The sequence below is a fragment of the Schistocerca gregaria genome, chromosome 7 (genome assembly GCF_023897955.1).
Source record: "Schistocerca gregaria isolate iqSchGreg1 chromosome 7, iqSchGreg1.2, whole genome shotgun sequence".
Lineage (NCBI taxonomy): Eukaryota > Metazoa > Arthropoda > Insecta > Orthoptera > Acrididae > Schistocerca > Schistocerca gregaria.
The window spans coordinates 339,949,270-339,967,245 of record NC_064926.1 but is presented as its reverse complement, the minus strand read 5'-3'; positions in this window follow the sequence as shown (position 1 = coordinate 339,967,245).

Below are 17,976 nucleotides of genomic sequence, written 5' to 3'. Positions count from 1 at the left end.
TTGTTGCGAATTCATCTCCAGAAATACTTTTGACAAAATTCATAGATTCTTTCATGTCAGTGATACTGACAGCATTTAAAAAGAAGAAATTTCAAGACAACAGAGAGCCTCTGGTGTCAAACATCTCCTTGGATGAGGCCATGGAGCCTTATTATGATCACCACGGTTTATAAGAGGGAAGCCAGTTAGCTATGGTTTCAAAAGGTGGTGTTTAGCTACATCTGATGTAGATCTCATTAAATTTCTCATTTGTCTTTAATTACTACAATGTCTTACTTTATTCATGTAATGCAGTACAGTTATTTAGTTGATTCTATTATATGAATTTGCCATCTATACCTGATGTGTAAATAAATAATAAAACCTTAAAATATAAATGAAAGGAATGTTACAACACCTTGAAATTATTATTGTGCTTTTTCTTCATTTATTCGTGTAATAAAAGATAATCACAAAAAATTCAGCATATTACTTGTGGTAAAGTTGTGTAAGGAATTCTACCCCTTACTGCCCATCCTATGATATATCATATCTCAATAACTTTACCCTTTACTGCCCATCGTAAATTATGAATTTAAAGTCACCATCATAAATTAACATTTATAATGTGACTATCAATCTATGTGGGCAGTGGATCTGAAATTTTATCAAAATCTAAAAAAATTAATTCTGGGAGATAATGGGTTCACAGCAAATGCGGATTTATCGGTTTTTGTTCCGGCGCTCCTCAAATGTTGGATGGGATTAACGTCGAGGTAACTGAGTGCCCAAATACACTCCTGGAAATTGAAATAAGAACATCGTGAATTCATTGTCCCAGGAAGGGGAAACTTTATTGACACATTCCTGGGGTCAGGTACATCACATGATCACACTGACAGAACCACAGGCACATAGACACAGGCAACAGAGCATGCACAATGTCGGCACTAGTACAGTGTATATCCACCTTTCGCAGCAATGCAGGCTGCTATTCTCCCATGGAGACGATCGTAGAGATGCTGGATGTAGTCCTGTGGAACGGCTTGCTATGCCATTTCCACCTGGCGCCTCAGTTGGACCAGCGTTTGTGCTGGACGTGCAGACCGCGTGAGACGACGCTTCATCCAGTCCCAAACATGCTCAATGGGGGACAGATCCGGAGATCTTGCTGGCCAGGGTAGTTGACTTACACCTTCTAGAGCACGTTGGGTGGCACGGGATACATGCGGACGTGCATTGTGCTGTTGGAACAGCAAGTTCCCTTGCCGGTCTAGGAATGGTAGAACGATGGGTTCGATGACGGTTTGGATGTACCGTGCACTATTCAGTGTCCCCTCGACGATCACCAGAGGTGTACGGCCAGTGTAGGAGATCGCTCCCCACACCATTATGCCGGATGTTGGCCCTGTGTGCCTCGGTTGTATGCAGTCCTGATTGTGGCGCTCACCTGCACGGCGCCAAACACGCATACGACCATCGTTGGCACCAAGGCAGAAGCGATTCTCATCGCTGAAGACGACACGTCTCCATTCGTCCCTCCATTCACGCCTGTCGCGACACCACTGGAGGCGGGCTGCAAGATGTTGGGGCGTGAGCGGAAGACGGCCAAACGGTGTGCGGGACCGTAGACCAGCTTCATGGAGACAGTTGCGAATGGTCCTCGCCGATACCCCAGGAGCAACAGTGTCCCTAATTTGCTGGGAAGTGGCGGTGCGGTCCCCTACGGCACTGCGTACGATCCTACGGTCTTGGCGTGTATCCGTTCATCGCTGCGGTCCGGTCCAAGGTCGACGGGCACGTGCACCTTCCGCTGACCACTGGCGACAACATCGATGTACTGTGGAGACCTCACGCCCCACGTGTTGAGCAATTCGGCGGTACGTCCACCCGGCCTCCCGCATGCCCACTATACGCCCTCGCTCAAAGTCCGTCAACTGCACATACTGTTCACGTCCACGCTGTCACGGCATGCTACCAGTGTTAAAGACTGCGATGGAGCTCCGTATGCCACGGCAAACTGGCTGACACTGACGGTGGCGGTGCACAAATGCTGCGCAGCTAGCGTCATTCGACGGCCAACACCGCGGTTCCTGGTGTGTCCGCTGTGCCGTGCGTGTGATCATTGCTTGTACAGCCCTCTCGCTGTGTCCGGAGCAAGTATGGTGGGTCTGACACACCGGTGTCAATGTGTTCTTTTTTCCATTTCCAGGAGTGTAGTTTGCTCGAAATGTCCGGGATGTTTTTTAAACCAATCGCGAACAACTGTGGCCTGATGACATGGCCGACTGTCAGCCACAAAAATTCCATAATTGTTAGAAACATCAAGACCATGAATGGCTGCAGATGGTCTCCAAGTAGCCGAACATAGCCAATTCCACTCAATTATCGGTTCAGTTGGACAAGAGTACCCAGTCCTTTCCATGTAAACACCGCCGATACCATTATGGAGCCACCACCACCGTGCACAGTACTTTGTTGACAATTTGGTCGATGTCTTCGAGAATTTTGTGCCAAACTCAATCCTGCCATCAGCTCTTACCAACTGAATACTGACATAAATGAATAACGACAGAATTCAGCTTACAACATATTATCGTCGTATAGGTTCGCAAAACGTCGTTACTTGCCGTGCAGCCAACAAGGAGTTTTCAGTCCTCAGTGTATATAACCAGATGCTTTTCGAGCCAAGCGTCTAATCTGATAAGTTCTTTTGAACTAGTAAGAGTTTCGAGTTCCTTGCTTTGTGATAGACGAGGATTTGTTGAAGAAACTTACAGCAAAGTACATAACTCGAATTTCAACACGAGACATGGTAGGAAGTCAATATGATAATAGCTTCTGTGTTGTGTAAAGTTTATGTAGTGTCAATAAAAATAGCGTGGCAGTTAGTAGCTCTCATGAGAGGAACTCTTGAGATATTTCACAACAATTAGAAGTAAATAACCAGAGAGAAGCAGGCGGTAACTTAAGCTGTAAGAAATTTTACGCTGGGGATTGGGTATCGGAGAACAGCAGCAAGCACCGACAATGCGTCTTATGGAGCCAATGCGCTTGACATGGTGCGGCAGGTAATCACGAAGCAATACGAATGCGGCTCAGTGCAGTGACTCAGAGCGGACACCAACGTGTGAACACAATTGTGCGCACACGTAGGTATATGAAGTCACTGGGGCGATGGTTCACGTTCGCACCTAGACACACGCACACACACACACACACACACACACACACACACACACACACACACAGAGAGAGAGAGAGAGAGAGAGAGAGAGAGAGAGAGAGATTGAGAGAGAGAGAGAGAGAGAGAGAGAGAGAGAGAGAGATTGAGAGAGAATTGCTTAACTGAGGTTGTGCCAATGGATCTCTGATGAACTGTCAAGGGAGCACATAGCAAATGGAATTTTCCATATTTTTGGTACTAGAATTTGATAATTCGAACATACCTTCCCCAAAGTCAGTCCCATGCGACTTATAAAAATACTCGAGCTTCAACTTTCCGGACAATATTTAATGTGTTAAACTAAGTTCTTCTTTCGGTGAACAGCTGTGACGTATAATTCTATATGTATATATCTTCGGTGCCTACAGTGTCACACAAATTTTTACTTTTAAAGGGGATCACTGAAGACTAATTCCATGGGTTCGTCCCTCAAATTTCTCCCTCATATCACAAAATTCTTCTAAATGTAGACTGGCAATGGCACGGAAAACGTTTCTGAAGAAAAGAAATTTGTTAACATCGAGTCTAGATTTAAGTGTCAGAAAGTCATTTCTGATAGTATTTGTATGGAGTGTAGCCATGTATGGAAGTGAAACATGGACGATAAATAGTTTGGACAAGAAGAGAATAGAAGCTTTCGAAATGTGGTGCTACAGAAGAATGCTGAAGATTAGATGGGTAGATCACATAACTAATGAGGAAGTATTGAATATGATTGGGGAGAAGAGAAGTTTGTGGCACAACTTGACCAGAAGAAGGGATCGGTTGGTAGGACATGTTCTAAGGCATCAAGGGATCACCAATTTAGTATTGGAGGGAGCGTAGAGGGTAAAAATCGTAGAGGGAGACCAAGAGATGACTACACTAAGCAGATTCAGAACGATTTGGGTTGCAGTGGGTTCTGAGAGATGAAGAAGCTTGCACAGGATAGAGTAGCATGGAGAGCTGCATCAAACCAGTCTCAGGACTGAAGACCACAACAACAACATCACAAAATTGTCATCTGATGTAGTACAAACTGAAAAAAATAAATTCCTTTTAAAGCACAGTTTCGTATATAATTTACATTCAAAACCTTACACTGTGTCACAGAACAAATTCTACATGGAGAATACTTTACATAAGTTTAAGGGAAGAAATGCTTCCGATAATTATTACAGTATTTAAAGAACATCAAAATATGAACAGGCTGAAATGAACAACCAGTACATGAGACTATGTTAATCGAATCAACTGTAAAAAGCTAAGGAGCATATTATTAGCAAAATGAGAAATATGCTTCTCAATTGGGAGTAAATCAAAACAGTCAGAATGGCTGAAAGACAGCACAATAACACGAGTCGTAAACGAATAAGAGCTAATCAACTAAGCAAATAAGTCAATAGGCAAATATGAGATGCCAACAAAATGAGAGCTGGCCGAACTCCGTCGGCACTTATATACGTTTGCGCTCGTGGCGGCACCTGGCGGCCCGTACGCAAGTTGTGCGATTGCTATCGCAGGTCGACTCTTAATCTATGATGTTACACAGCGTACCTCTGTGGTACAGAGTTCGTTCATTTTCTGGAGGGTCTGGGCTTGATTCTAGATGGAATAAAGTTTTTAAACAAAGGTAAATGTTCTACGGCATTTCTTTGGAGCGTAGAATATGTAGAGGACACGAGAAATTTCATCGATAGATTATGTTTCGTATCAGTCATTGTCTTTCATGTTTTTCCGTTCAATTCGAACACCTACAGCATTTAAATATAAAGTTCATCAAATATATGGCAATTAATACATCTAATTGTAATTTTTACCTCAAATGCACGTCGTCTTATTTATAATTATACATTGCACAGAAAAATCTAATTTTCATCGTAAGCAGAATTCGTAGTTAAGATCGTTTATAAAAGTTTGTAAGTAGGCTGTTTAGGTTTTTTTATTGGTAACGCCGCCGCCACGTAGCGCTCTGTATAAAAATCACTGGCTGTGCCGTGTGCAGTCTGTGGCTAGTTTGCATTGTTGTCTGTCATTGTAGTGTTGGGCAGCACCAGCCGGATGCTCACAGCGCGTAGCGTTGCGCAGATGGAGGTGAGCCGCCAGCAGTGGTGGACGTGGGGAGAGACATGGCGGAGTTTTGAAATTTGTAAGAATTGGTGTCATGAACTGATATATCTATTATGACTATAAAGGTAAATACATTGTTTGTTCTCTATTAAAATCTTTCATTTGCTAACTATGCCTATCAGTAGTTAGTGACTTCCGTAGTTTGAAACTTTTAGTTAGCTGGCAGTAGTGGCGCTCGCTGTATTGCAGTAGCTTGAGTAACGAAGATTTTTGTGAGGTAAGTGATTTGTGAAACGTAAAGGGTAATGTTAGTCAGGGGCATTCTTTTGTAGGGATTTTTGAAAGTCAGATTGCGTTGCGCTAAAAATATTGTGTTTCAGTTTAAGCACAGTCGTGCACAATTGTTCTAAGGGGACGTTTCAAGTTTACTAATGGAAATAATTAAAAATTACAAATTAATTCCTTCTGCATTCACACAAATGCTTTTATAACATGCTCCTTTGTTTATAGATTTGGTTCCGCTGGGTTTCGAGTGCAAATCCTCACACGTCAGGCGAGCACATAGCCAAGAAGATTGTAGAAATTACACCATCTTAGCTTAGCATAGAAAAACGGGTCGGAAAGCTTCATAGTAAATTATCTCAAGTATTTTTGAGAGATACATCGAACTCCTTTGGGAGAGGCGTATTTGAGTTCTGAACGTCACGTAACATAAATATAAAAAAAACATTATAAAATTCTAACTGCTGTGTGGTCCTCTCGCAAGTTAGTAAACCCCGTTTTCGGCTCTCGCACAATACGGACGTGTTAATCATTAGTGCGCTCCACACGATCGCAAACTAGTTTATTTTTATAATTAAAGTGGAGTTACTCACGGAGGTCCAGTGTTGGCTGTAATTATGGTATGAGAGTACCAGTTGCTAGATATGTTAACACGTTATAGCGAAGCTGATGTGCGCTGGAAAACAAAAAATCTTTCCAATTTTTTCCACCAAATGCTAATCTTTTTCTTTGTAAATTCGTTCCACATAACCGCGATAGAATATCCCCCATGTTTCGGTGCCATAATTGTAGTCGACACTGGATCTCTGTGAATAGCTCCACTTTAACTGCATCCAAGCAGTGTTTCCACAGAGGGAGTGAGAGTAGGGCATCCATATAAGTGGCGGATAAGCTCAGAGAAACCTACCTGCGGAAAAAGCTACCTTTAACTTTTTTTTGTGAAGTGGCGTCAAAATGACATGCCTTCCATAAAACTCGATGCGAACACGGAACACGATAGCAGTCGAAAATGAATAATTCTGCGGACGCCATATTTCATGTATGTATTTTGCTATTTTTCGTATTGGTTTAAGCCATTTCAACGCAATGCTGCACTGAAGATTTATCAGAATCACGTCACTGTTGGTATGATTTGTTGTAATTAAATGCCAGTTATTTATTTATTTACACGCCATGTTCCGTAGGATCAAATTAAGGAGCAAATCTCCAAGACCGTGGAACGTGTCAGTACATAAATTACAACATAAAGTAATAACAGACAAAGAGAAAATATTTATGAACCCGAAACAAAGCGGTCCATAAATTTAAGTAAGCGCAATCAACAACATAACAAGATTCAGCTTAATTTTTCAAGGAACTCCTCGACAGAATAGAAGGAGTGACCCATGAGGAAACTCTTCAGTTTCGATTTGAAAGCGCGTCGATTACTGCTAAGATTTTTGAATTCGTGTGGTAGCTTACTGAAAATGGATGCAGCAGTACACTGCACACTTTTCTCCACAAGAGTTAATGAAGTCAGATCCAAATGCAGGTTTGATTTCTGCCAAGTACTAATTGACTAAAACCTGTTTTTTTTTTTAACTGTCCAGTTTTACTAATCATATGCACATTCTGTGAAATTAAAACGTCAATTTTTGTTGAATTGTGTGTCATAAACTGTAAAAACTGAGTCTCACTGTGATTTAGCATTAGTTTATTTTCTATAATCCATGAACTTTGGTCATGAATTGCACTATTTGAAACTGAGTCAATGTTGCACACGACATCCTTTACTACCAAGCTAGTGTCATCAATAAACATAAATATTTTAGAGTTATTCGTAGTACTAGGCGGCACATCTCTTATTTAAATAAGGAACAAGGGTGGTCCCAACACTAATCCCTGGGTCACGCCCCACTTGACTGTACCTCATTCAGACCCCACATTACAGCCATTCTCAACTTAGTGAATAATGACCTTTTGCTGGTTGTTGATAAAGTAAGAGGTCAATCAATTGTGAGCTACTCCCTGTATTCTGTACTGGTCCAACTTCTGGAGTAATATTTTGTGATCAACACAATCAAATGCCTTAGTAAAATCAAAAACATATGCCTAGCGTTCGAAACCTTTCGTTTAACCCATCCAGTACGTCGCATCCAAAAGAGAGTATAGTTGTTAAACGACTTCAAAAGCCAGATTGTACATTTGACAGCGAATCTTGCGGTATAAAATGGTCAGTTGTCATTACACGCCGGGCGTAGTGGCCGAACGGTTATAGGCGCTACAATCAGGAGCCGCGCGACAGCTACGGTAGCAGGTTCGAATTCTGCTCGGGCATGGATGTATATGATGTCTTTAGGTTATTTAGGTTTAAGTAGTTCTAAGTTCTAGGGGACTCATGACCACAGCTGTTACGTCCCATATTGCTCAGAGTCATTTTTTGTCATTACACACACAGCCTTTTCAATAACTTTAGCAAAGACTGAAGGCATAAAAGTAGGTCTAAAGTTATCTACATAATCCCTTTCTCCCTTTTTATAAAGTGGCTCTACTACTTTAATCGTTCAGGAAACTGACCATTCCTAAAGGAAAAATTACAAATATGGCTAAATACAGGGCTAACATGCACAGCACGGTACTTTAATATTCTGCTAGGATGTCATAACCATGAGAGTCCTTAGTCTTTAGTGGCCGAACGGTTCTAGGCGCTACAATCAGGAGCCGCGCGACAGCTACGGTAGCAGGTTCGAATTCTGCCTCGGGCATGGATGTATATGATGTCTTTAGGTTATTTAGGTTTAAGTAGTTCTAAGTTCTAGGGGACTCATGACCACAGCTGTTACGTCCCATATTGCTCAGAGTCATTTCTTGTCATTACACACACAGCCTTTTCAATAACTTTAGCAAAGACTGAAGGCATAGAAGTAGGTCTAAAGTTATCTACATTATCCCTTTCTCCCTTTTTATAAAGTGGCTCTACTACTTTAATCGTTCAGGAAACTGACCATTCCTAAAGGAAAAATTACAAATATGGCTAAATACAGGGCTAACATGCACAGCACGGTACTTTAATATTCTGCTAGGATGTCATAACCATGAGAGTCCTTAGTCTTTACTAATATAGTTATTGACTCAACCTCAAATCTCCCCCTTGTCTGTATCACAGAGGAGTATTTCAGGCATCAATCTCGGAAAGGCATTTGCCAAGAAAGTTATGTGATTCCCTTTAGAAACTAAATTTTTATTTAATTCACCAACAATGTTCAGAATAAGATTGTTACATACTGTACAACATTTTTAAGCACTTTACAATACTGTTTGTAATGCGCTACTGTAGCTTGATTGTAACTACTTCTAACATTTTGATATAATTCCCACTTTGTTTTACATGATATCCTTATCCCATTAGTCAGCCACTGAGGCTGGCTATTACTGTTAGTGCCCCATTCAGGACGCTCTAATGGAATATCGTCAGTGAAAGTCATCAAATACATTGTAAGAAGGAAGATACTATCACAAGTTGTATGAGTTCACAGCTGCTTTTTGAATAGAGGCAGGGAGTTACGAAATAGAAGGAAGCAGAATAGAGTCCTACACTGTAATATTTCTTTTCACCTTCTCAATTGTAAAAGATTCTTGTGTTTTCAAACCACATCCTCCCACCTCTAACTGCCTATCACCTCCACTCTCTCTAATTCTCCATCTCGTCCACCCCTCTCTTTGGCAATTTCCCCCACCCCCTGTCTCTGACCATAGCTTCCTCCCTGCTCACTCTGACCATACCCTCCATCCCATCTCTTTTTCCACTTCCATCTCCCTGCTTTCCCTTTCCACATGCCCCCTTCCACTCTACACCTTAGACCTGCCTGATGCACCTTCCACTCCTCCCCTATCTCTATTCATTTCCTCCTCCACTTCCTCTGTCTATCCCCTCCTCTGCCCATCTCAACCTCTCCCCAGCCATTCTCAGAGGCACATGTAGCACACGAAATACAGTTCTGTAACGGAGGCTGATACTATATCCACAACATACCCTTCATGTAGGGGAGACTTGCCACCAAGGGCTTGAAAATCAATTATTTGCTCTCATATATAGACCACCATATAAATCATGTCCACAAAGCGGGGCAATACTATGAACCAACATGCGTGTCATTCAGGGCAGACTACATCTTGGGGTCTGGAAAATTGGTTCTTGCCCCTGAAATGTATGCAGCCATAGAAAGGAGATTGATTTAGCAAGCCGATACTGTGCCCACTTGAGGCACCTGTCATGCCAGGTAGTCTATACATTAGGGGCTGAAAAAAAGTACGTTTTGCCCTTATCTCTGCTCCTGATAAAGTTAGGAGGTTACAAACCCCACAGTACTGATACTCATGGACCGTGATGTTTCTGGGCAAAATTTGGTGCACATTGGTATAGGTCAACACATGCATTTGCACGTATACATTCTGCTTTATATTTCTAACTGCTAAGAGTGCGCTCTCAGGAATGATTATGATCGAATTTTTGACTGCAGTCTCATTAAAAAATCAAATTGTAAATTGCTGCTACTGCAATGAGCATTAATAACATTTCCATAATTTCTCGTTATTAATTGGCTCTTTTTCATGATCTGTTGTGATTTATGAGGGCATGATAAGACAGGAAACTTATAGTACAACTTAAATTTCTACAAGTGGAAAGAGATATAGTGACATATTCTTCCACATCACAAATATGTGTTTGTGTATTTTCCAGTTTGTCGCGATTCCCAAGTCTGTAATTTGGCAGGAATCTAGAGAACAGTTTAAATTGCTGTAAGTGAAACGAGCACTTGATAGCAAATGTAGAAACGCAGCAACCGTGGATGAAAGTAGCTTCTCCTCTTAATCGGAAGCTTTCGCATGTCGTAGAAACTGTATTTGTTCTCTTATCGATCTAGATTGAGCAAAAATAACCACATAACCTCTGTCTCACACTGGTGTCACTAAACAGGCGGTGATGGAATCCTATGTCCAATAACCTGTATGATGGTTTACACTGCAGACAATGGCAGTAGTGGAACAACAGTAATAGTCTCAATGCAGATTTTAAAACAATAACAACAGAAGGATTTACACCAACAGAGTCAACAATAAAAGCTGCACTGATAACAATAGAATATATTGTAACTATAATAGGAGCTATATAAGCATTTACTACATTGTCCACAACTCAAGCAACAGTGGTTACTACTGTTAGAACAACAACTGAATCTATGTCTGTGATATATAGGAAACAACATAAACGTATTTGCACTGAATTTAACACAGAACCTCATGTAGATGGTGACATGGTACAGACACCTGTCATATATGCTGCTGAAAGTAGCCTAATCAATGGGGGATCAGCAATCTCTTCCAGTAGACAAAATGTATGTACATAGAAATTACAACAATTAAAGTATAATGGATCTGGGAGTCTTTAGTGTGTTTACTCAGAACCTACACAGAAATATTGGAAATTTATATCCTACATCTACATCTACTCCTATGTCAACATTTATATAAACACTCTCGAAACCACTGTGAAGTGCATGGTAGAGTGTACATCCCATTGCTCCAGTTATTTGGGTTTCTTCCCAGTCCACTCATTTAGAAAGTGTGGGAATAGTGCCTATTTAAATGCTTTTGTGCATGTTATACTTAATCTGATCTTGTCAGTGGGGATAACATGTAGGAGTTTGTGGTACCTAGAGTCAAGATTTAATTCTGGTTCTTGAAACTATGTAAGTGGGCTTGTTCAACATAGTTTACATCTATCTTCCAGAGTCTACTAGTTCAGATATTTCAGTATTTCTGTGACACTCTTCCATGCTACTTTTCCTGTAACCGTTTGTGCTGTACTTCTCCTTATTTATTTAACATCTCCCATTAGTCCTATTTAAAATAAGTCACACATGGGTTTAGTCTGATTGCCTTACTCTAGTATTCTTCCAATACTCTAAATTCTGCCACCTGTTTTACTTATGACTGAGCTCATTTGTTCATTTCATTTCATATCCCTGCACAGTGTTAAAACCAGGTATTCATAATATACCAACAGATTCACTGATATTATAGTCATAACACATACATTTTTCGTTTTATAAAATGCATAATTTTATATATCAGAACTTTTAAGGCTAGTTGACTGTCTTTACGCCACTTTCAAATCTTATCAAGTTCTGATTGATTATTTATGCAGCTTCTTGCAGACGTTTCTTCATTATAGATAGCTGCATAATCAGGGAAAAGTTTGTGGATATTATTACTTGTAATATTTGGGAAGATAATTAATTTACAACATGAACAGCAATGATCCCCACACACTGCCCAGGAGTGCATCTGATGTTACTTGCACACCTGACTCTGACTCTCCATCCTAGATAACTTTTTGTGTCCCCCCTACCAAAAACTCAACAGTCAAGTCAAACATTTTTCTTTGATATCCAAAAGAGTTGTGCATTTGATAACAAGCATAGATGTGGTACACACAAGGGAACATTCCCAAATGTGAATAATGATCCTGATGACACTTGGTTGGTGTGCAAAGGGTGCAAAATAATGAAATATGCATTGCTTTATTGGTGCCCAATTTCATTTTCAAAGGGTAAAATACAACACAAAAGTAATTTGGCAAGTTAGGCTTGGAGAAAATATCTTGCAGATGATGATAAATAAAAAAAAATTATCTCATATAAAAGTTGGTAAGCAGTTAACATTCTTGAAAATTGTATAATCAAATGTTGTAATAATCTGAAAATTTGCAGTATACCCTAACACTAATAATTAATTTTGAACATTGGAAACTTTTGTTAGAACATAGATTAAAGAAACTTCCAACTTAATTGTATTTTCCTGTAATGAAGGTAGTTTCTGAAATACTATTTTCAGACTATAAGCTGTAGGCAATGTGCTGTCAGAGTATTTTCATTATACCTAATTAAATTATTTAACCATTCATTATTGGTCTAGTTAATTATTTTAACTACATTTGTTTCATATTTTAAATTTCTTTTTCATTTTACATTCATTTTCTAGTTTTTAGTTCACTATTTCATATATATGTAATTTGTTAATCTAAAATAAAAAGGAAGGTATTATTATCATAAAATATCACTACAATAATGATACTCTGTAAATAAATGCTCACAATGTGAAGTTTACTTACACCATGCACATAAAATGAACAAAATTGCTTCATATAATAGGCACAACAGAGAACACTTATAATACAAAATTCAGTAGGATTTCAAATTGTTGTATCAGGCGTATTTCAGAAGATTGATAAGCCATGGTAAAGAGATTTCATTGTGTACTGGTGACTGCACTTCATCATATTGTTTCTCAAGTGTAGATTGACAGCGTAATCACTCAACAGAACTAGGTCTGGTAATCCTGTCACAATGTTGTAAACATCTCAAAACCATGCCTATGCCATTAAGTCCTTTGTGACAACCTAATGAACAAGTTCATTACCACCAGATATCACAGTGAAAATGGTTTTTCACTCTGACCACCCACTTTTTCATAGTTTCAAAAGACACTAACGGTAAATTTGGACTCGATAATCACTTTTTGAATCCCCAAATGTTATAAACAAACATCTGGCCAAGTCAAAATATATTTGAGAGACGTTTTACGTCAAAATATATTTGAAAGACGTTTTCTTTCTCAGTTAGGGAGAAAAATCTGTATTATAGTTAGCTTCTTTTTAACTTCTTGTGGCTCTCAATGTGAAAGAACTGTATAGAGCATCATACCTGAGGAAAGAAAATTGTTCATCAGGTACAGGTACAGGTACAGTCGTAAGATGTATATGGCTTTCAATGGAGTAACTATTTGAGAGGATTTTCAGATCTATTTTCATTGAATGATTATGATGTTAATCTCCACTTGAAAAATAATATAATGAAGATGTAGTCACTAGTACATAATTAATTCTCTTCTCCAAGGCTTACCAAACTACTGAAATTTGCATGGTGAAAATGGAGATATTTAGAGGGTCACTTGAGACAGTTTGAAATCTTACTGAGTTTTCTTTCCTGTTGTGTTCTCTGCCATGTACATTATATGAAGAAGTTTCGTTTATTTTATGTGTGTGGTTTAATAAATGTTATGTTTTAACCATTTGTTTACAGATGTTTGTTTTTGAAACGATTTTATATGATAATACTGTGTTATTTAATATTTTCAATTCACAAGATATGCACATACAAAACGGTAAATTAAAAAATAAATATAAAATATAAAATGCCAATTTAAGACATAAAACAAATGTTAGTAACATAAAGAAGTAGAGTAAGAAAGAACGTGTACATATTTTAATTAGATACGCTGAAAATATTTCCAGAATGAAATTTTCACTCTGCAGCAGAACGTGTGCTGTTGTGAAACTTCCTGGCAGATTAAAACTGGGTGCTGGACAGAGACTCGAACTCGGGACCACTGCCTTTGGTGAGCATGGCTCTAGCAAGGAGCACTTGCCCACGAAAGAGAAAATTCCCGAGCTCGAGATTCGGTCCATTACACAGTTTTAATGTGCCAGGAAAATTCGTGCTGCAAATACTCTGACAGCATAGTGTTAAAACTTGTTTTCAAAAATGATATTTCAGGAACCAGTGTTATTACGTGTGAATGTATGTAGCTTAAAAGCTTCTTTAATTTAGGTTTAACAAAACTTGCATTTGTCAGAATGATCCGTTCTTCTAGTCAAGTTGGGCCACAAATTCCTCTTCTCCCCAATTATATTCAATACCTTCTCATTAGTTACAGGACCTCCCCCATCTAATCTTCAGTATTCTTCTGTTCCACAACATTTCAAAAGCTTGTATTCTTTTCCTGTCCAAATTATTTATCGATCATGTTTCATTTCCATACATCACTACACAAATACTTTCAGAAAAGACTTTCTCACACTTAAATCTGTATTCAATGTTAATAAATTTCTGTTCTTCACAAACGCTTTCCTTGCCATAACAAGTCCACATTTTATATCCTCTCTGCTTCGACCATCCTTAAATAGTTTGCTACTCAAACAGCAAGTACTTTAAGTGTCTCTTTTCCTAATATAATTCCCTAAACATAGCATGATTTAATTGAAATACATTCCACTACCCTTGTTTTGCTTTTGATGATGTTCATCTTATATCTCCAAGACGCAGTCCATTACTTTCATCCGCTCTTCCAGGTCCTTTGCTGTCTCTGACAGAATTACAATGTCATTACCAAACCTTAAGAGTTTAATTTCTCCTCTCTGGATTTTAGTTCCTACACTAAATTCTTCTTTTCTTTACTTTACGGATTCTTGAATGAACAAATTGAATAACACCAGGAAGAGGATACAACCATGTCCCACTTCCTTCTCAACCACTGCTTCCTTTTCGTGCCCCTCTTATGACTGCCTTCTCCTTTCTGTGCAAATCATTAATAGACTTACCCTCCCTGTATTTTACCCCTGCCTATTCACAATTTGAAAACGAGTATTCCATACGACTTTGTCTAAAGCTTTATTTAAGCCTTAAATGCCTTTCTAAACTTAGTTTCTAAGGTAAGTCGTAGGATTAGTATTGCCTCGCGTTTTCCTACATTTCTATGGAATCCAAACTGATCTTCCTCGAGGTAGGCTTCTACCAGTTTTTCCTTTCGTCTGTAAAGAATTCGTGACAGTATTTTACAATAGCTAATTAAACTCATAGTTCGGTAATGTTCACACTTTTTTTTTCTTTGGAATTGGAATTATCACATTCTTCTTGAAGTCTGAGGGTATTTCGCCTATCTGAAACATCTTCCCCACCAGATGGAAGAGTTTTGTCGTGACTGGCTCTGCCAAGGCTATCAGCAGTCTTCACGGAATGTCGTCTACACCCGGAATCTTCTTTCTACTTAGATCTTTCAGTGCAATGTAAAATTCTTCACGCAGTATCGTATCTCCCATCTCATCTTCATCTTCGTCCTCTTCCACTTACATAACATTGCCCTCAAATACATCTCCCGTGTATACAACCTCTTTGTACTCCTTCCACCTTTTGGCTTTCCCTTCTCTGCTTGGGAGTCATTTACCATCTGAGCTCTTGATATCCATAAAGGTGATTCTCTTTTCTCCAAAGGTCTCTTTTATTTTTCGGAAGGCGGCATCTATCGTTACCGCAGAGATATATGCTTCTACATCCTTGTTCTGTAGCCATTCCAGCACAGCCGTTTTGCATTCACTGTCGATCTCATTTTTGAGATGTCTGTATTCCTTTTCGCTTGCTTGATTTGCTGCATTTTTATAGTTTCTACTTTCGTCAATAAAATTAAGTATTTCTTGTGTTACCCAAGGATTTCTACTAGATCTCGTCTTTTTACCCACTTCATCCTCTTCTGCCTTCTCTATTTCATCTCTCAAATCTACACAATGTTCTTCTACTGTATTCAGTGATGTTTCACAGGTTGTCACGTACTGTCCACTTCAAAACTCTAAGCATCCCAATCAATTGGTGGACGATTAGTCTCCTCCTATGATTACAATATTATTGAGAACTGACATTTGGCCCAGCTTTCCTAGCGAACTGAGATTTTCCCTAAGGTGTTTGGTTACCTGAGGTTGCTAATCTGGTGGTCGACGGAAGGACTTTATAATAATTTTATACACACCACGGATACTGAGCTTTTCCAAACAATCTCGCATACAGCCTCACTTTCTGTTACAGTTAATTTTAATTTCTTGCCAACTACGATTAATACACAACCTCCAGATCTCATTATCCCATTCACTATTGTCAACTTAGGATTTTAACCAAATTTCTGTATTTAGTATTATGTGAGTCTCGCTGCTTTCTTGGAGCGCTTCAGAGAAAATTTGCGTCTTTTATGGATAAAATATACCACTGTTTCTACGTTGCTAAAGCTCTGACTGATAACCACTAGGATTTTAATACATTCGCCTGTAGGGAAGAGGGAGTGTTCCTAAAGTTATTGTTATCTCGAATGGATGAAGAGTAGCCTAATCTAAAATACCTTTTGTGCGCACACCAAAAAGCCAGTGGCCTGGGTAGCAGAATTAGGTGTGTAGTGTATACCTGACCCGCTTAGGGAAGAAAGGAAGAGTATATGAGTAGATTATGAGTTAACACCCGGTCGGTGTCGAGGTCATTATAGACCGAGGACAAGATTGAGTTGTTTCAATGATGGGGAAGGAAAATTGGCCGTGTTCCTTGAAAAGTACCTTCTCTGCATATCCATGGAGCGATTTAGGAAAACAACGGAAGACAAACAATTCTCAGCATAGCTCGTCACAGATTCTTCTGGTGGAAGCCTTTCATTCGGATCAGAATCACGGACTCACAATCTTTTTCTTGGAAAAGGCTGATAATTGTGGGCTTCCTTGAAACCCTGCGAAGAAGGCTCGGATTCTCAAACTTCTCTGCCACTCACTGGAATGATCCAAATATGACCTAAAAGCACAGACGGCAGGTATCGTTTGTTCCAACATGCACCACAGTCAGTGGCTGCCGGTAAAGCCTCTCCATATTTTGAATGAGGTCTGCAGTCATACACACTGATTGCATATAATGTCCCTTCCCATACTTTGCTGCCATTTCCTTAAGTACCATTATTAGCCTCTCATTTGAACTCCTGACGATTCGTAAACCCATACCCTTTTGTATTTGCCTGTGAATATGGTGCACAGCACGTTTCCGAAGTAGTGAAATGAGTCCCACTCGTTCAGTTTCGATTTCAGTCGAAGACAGCGCATCAAACTTGTTGGTTATGGGGATGACTGTAGCACAATGAATTTTCTCTTGCTCCTGCCTCTGTCTAACTAGATCAACCTCTGTTACGCGACCCAGTGAAATGAACAAGTAGGATAATTTTGTGTCGTCACGCTGTCACTGTAGGCTTGTACCATGGCAAGAAAGGAGAGGATGTTGTTTGGTGGCCAGTATCCTCTTTCTATAACACAACTGCACGCGTGTGTTAACAGGGTTCTTTATTAATATAAAGAGCTACTTAACTTAAGCTTCCATGCGCTATGGTACAGACTCTTCCTTGAATAGCCTACGTCAGCCTCACTGTTGGCGAAGTACAAAGCACGCAGAGTACTGTCTAACTCTGAGCTGGCGTTTGAGCTAACTAGGGTGCGACTCCCACTGGCGTGCGAGTGATGACTTGACTCGTTGACTCCCTGTGTTATTGACTGGGCGATCTAAATACTGGCGGTTGAAAGGGCGTTGGTGGCGCGTTGCTTGCGAGTCTCCATTTGGCCTCCCTTCTGATAGGTACGTTGCTTGCATCTAGTATCGATCTTCTCGCAAACTCTTTGCCGTCTGGTGTGCTGGCGACAGCTTCCGTCAGCACAGATAAATGTTGTACTTCCTGCAGAGCACACAGTATCCACAGGAGGAGATAGTACTCGAGGTAGCCCTCCAAGTATACCCATTCGCAGCAGCTTCCAGTCACTCAAAGGCCGTCAG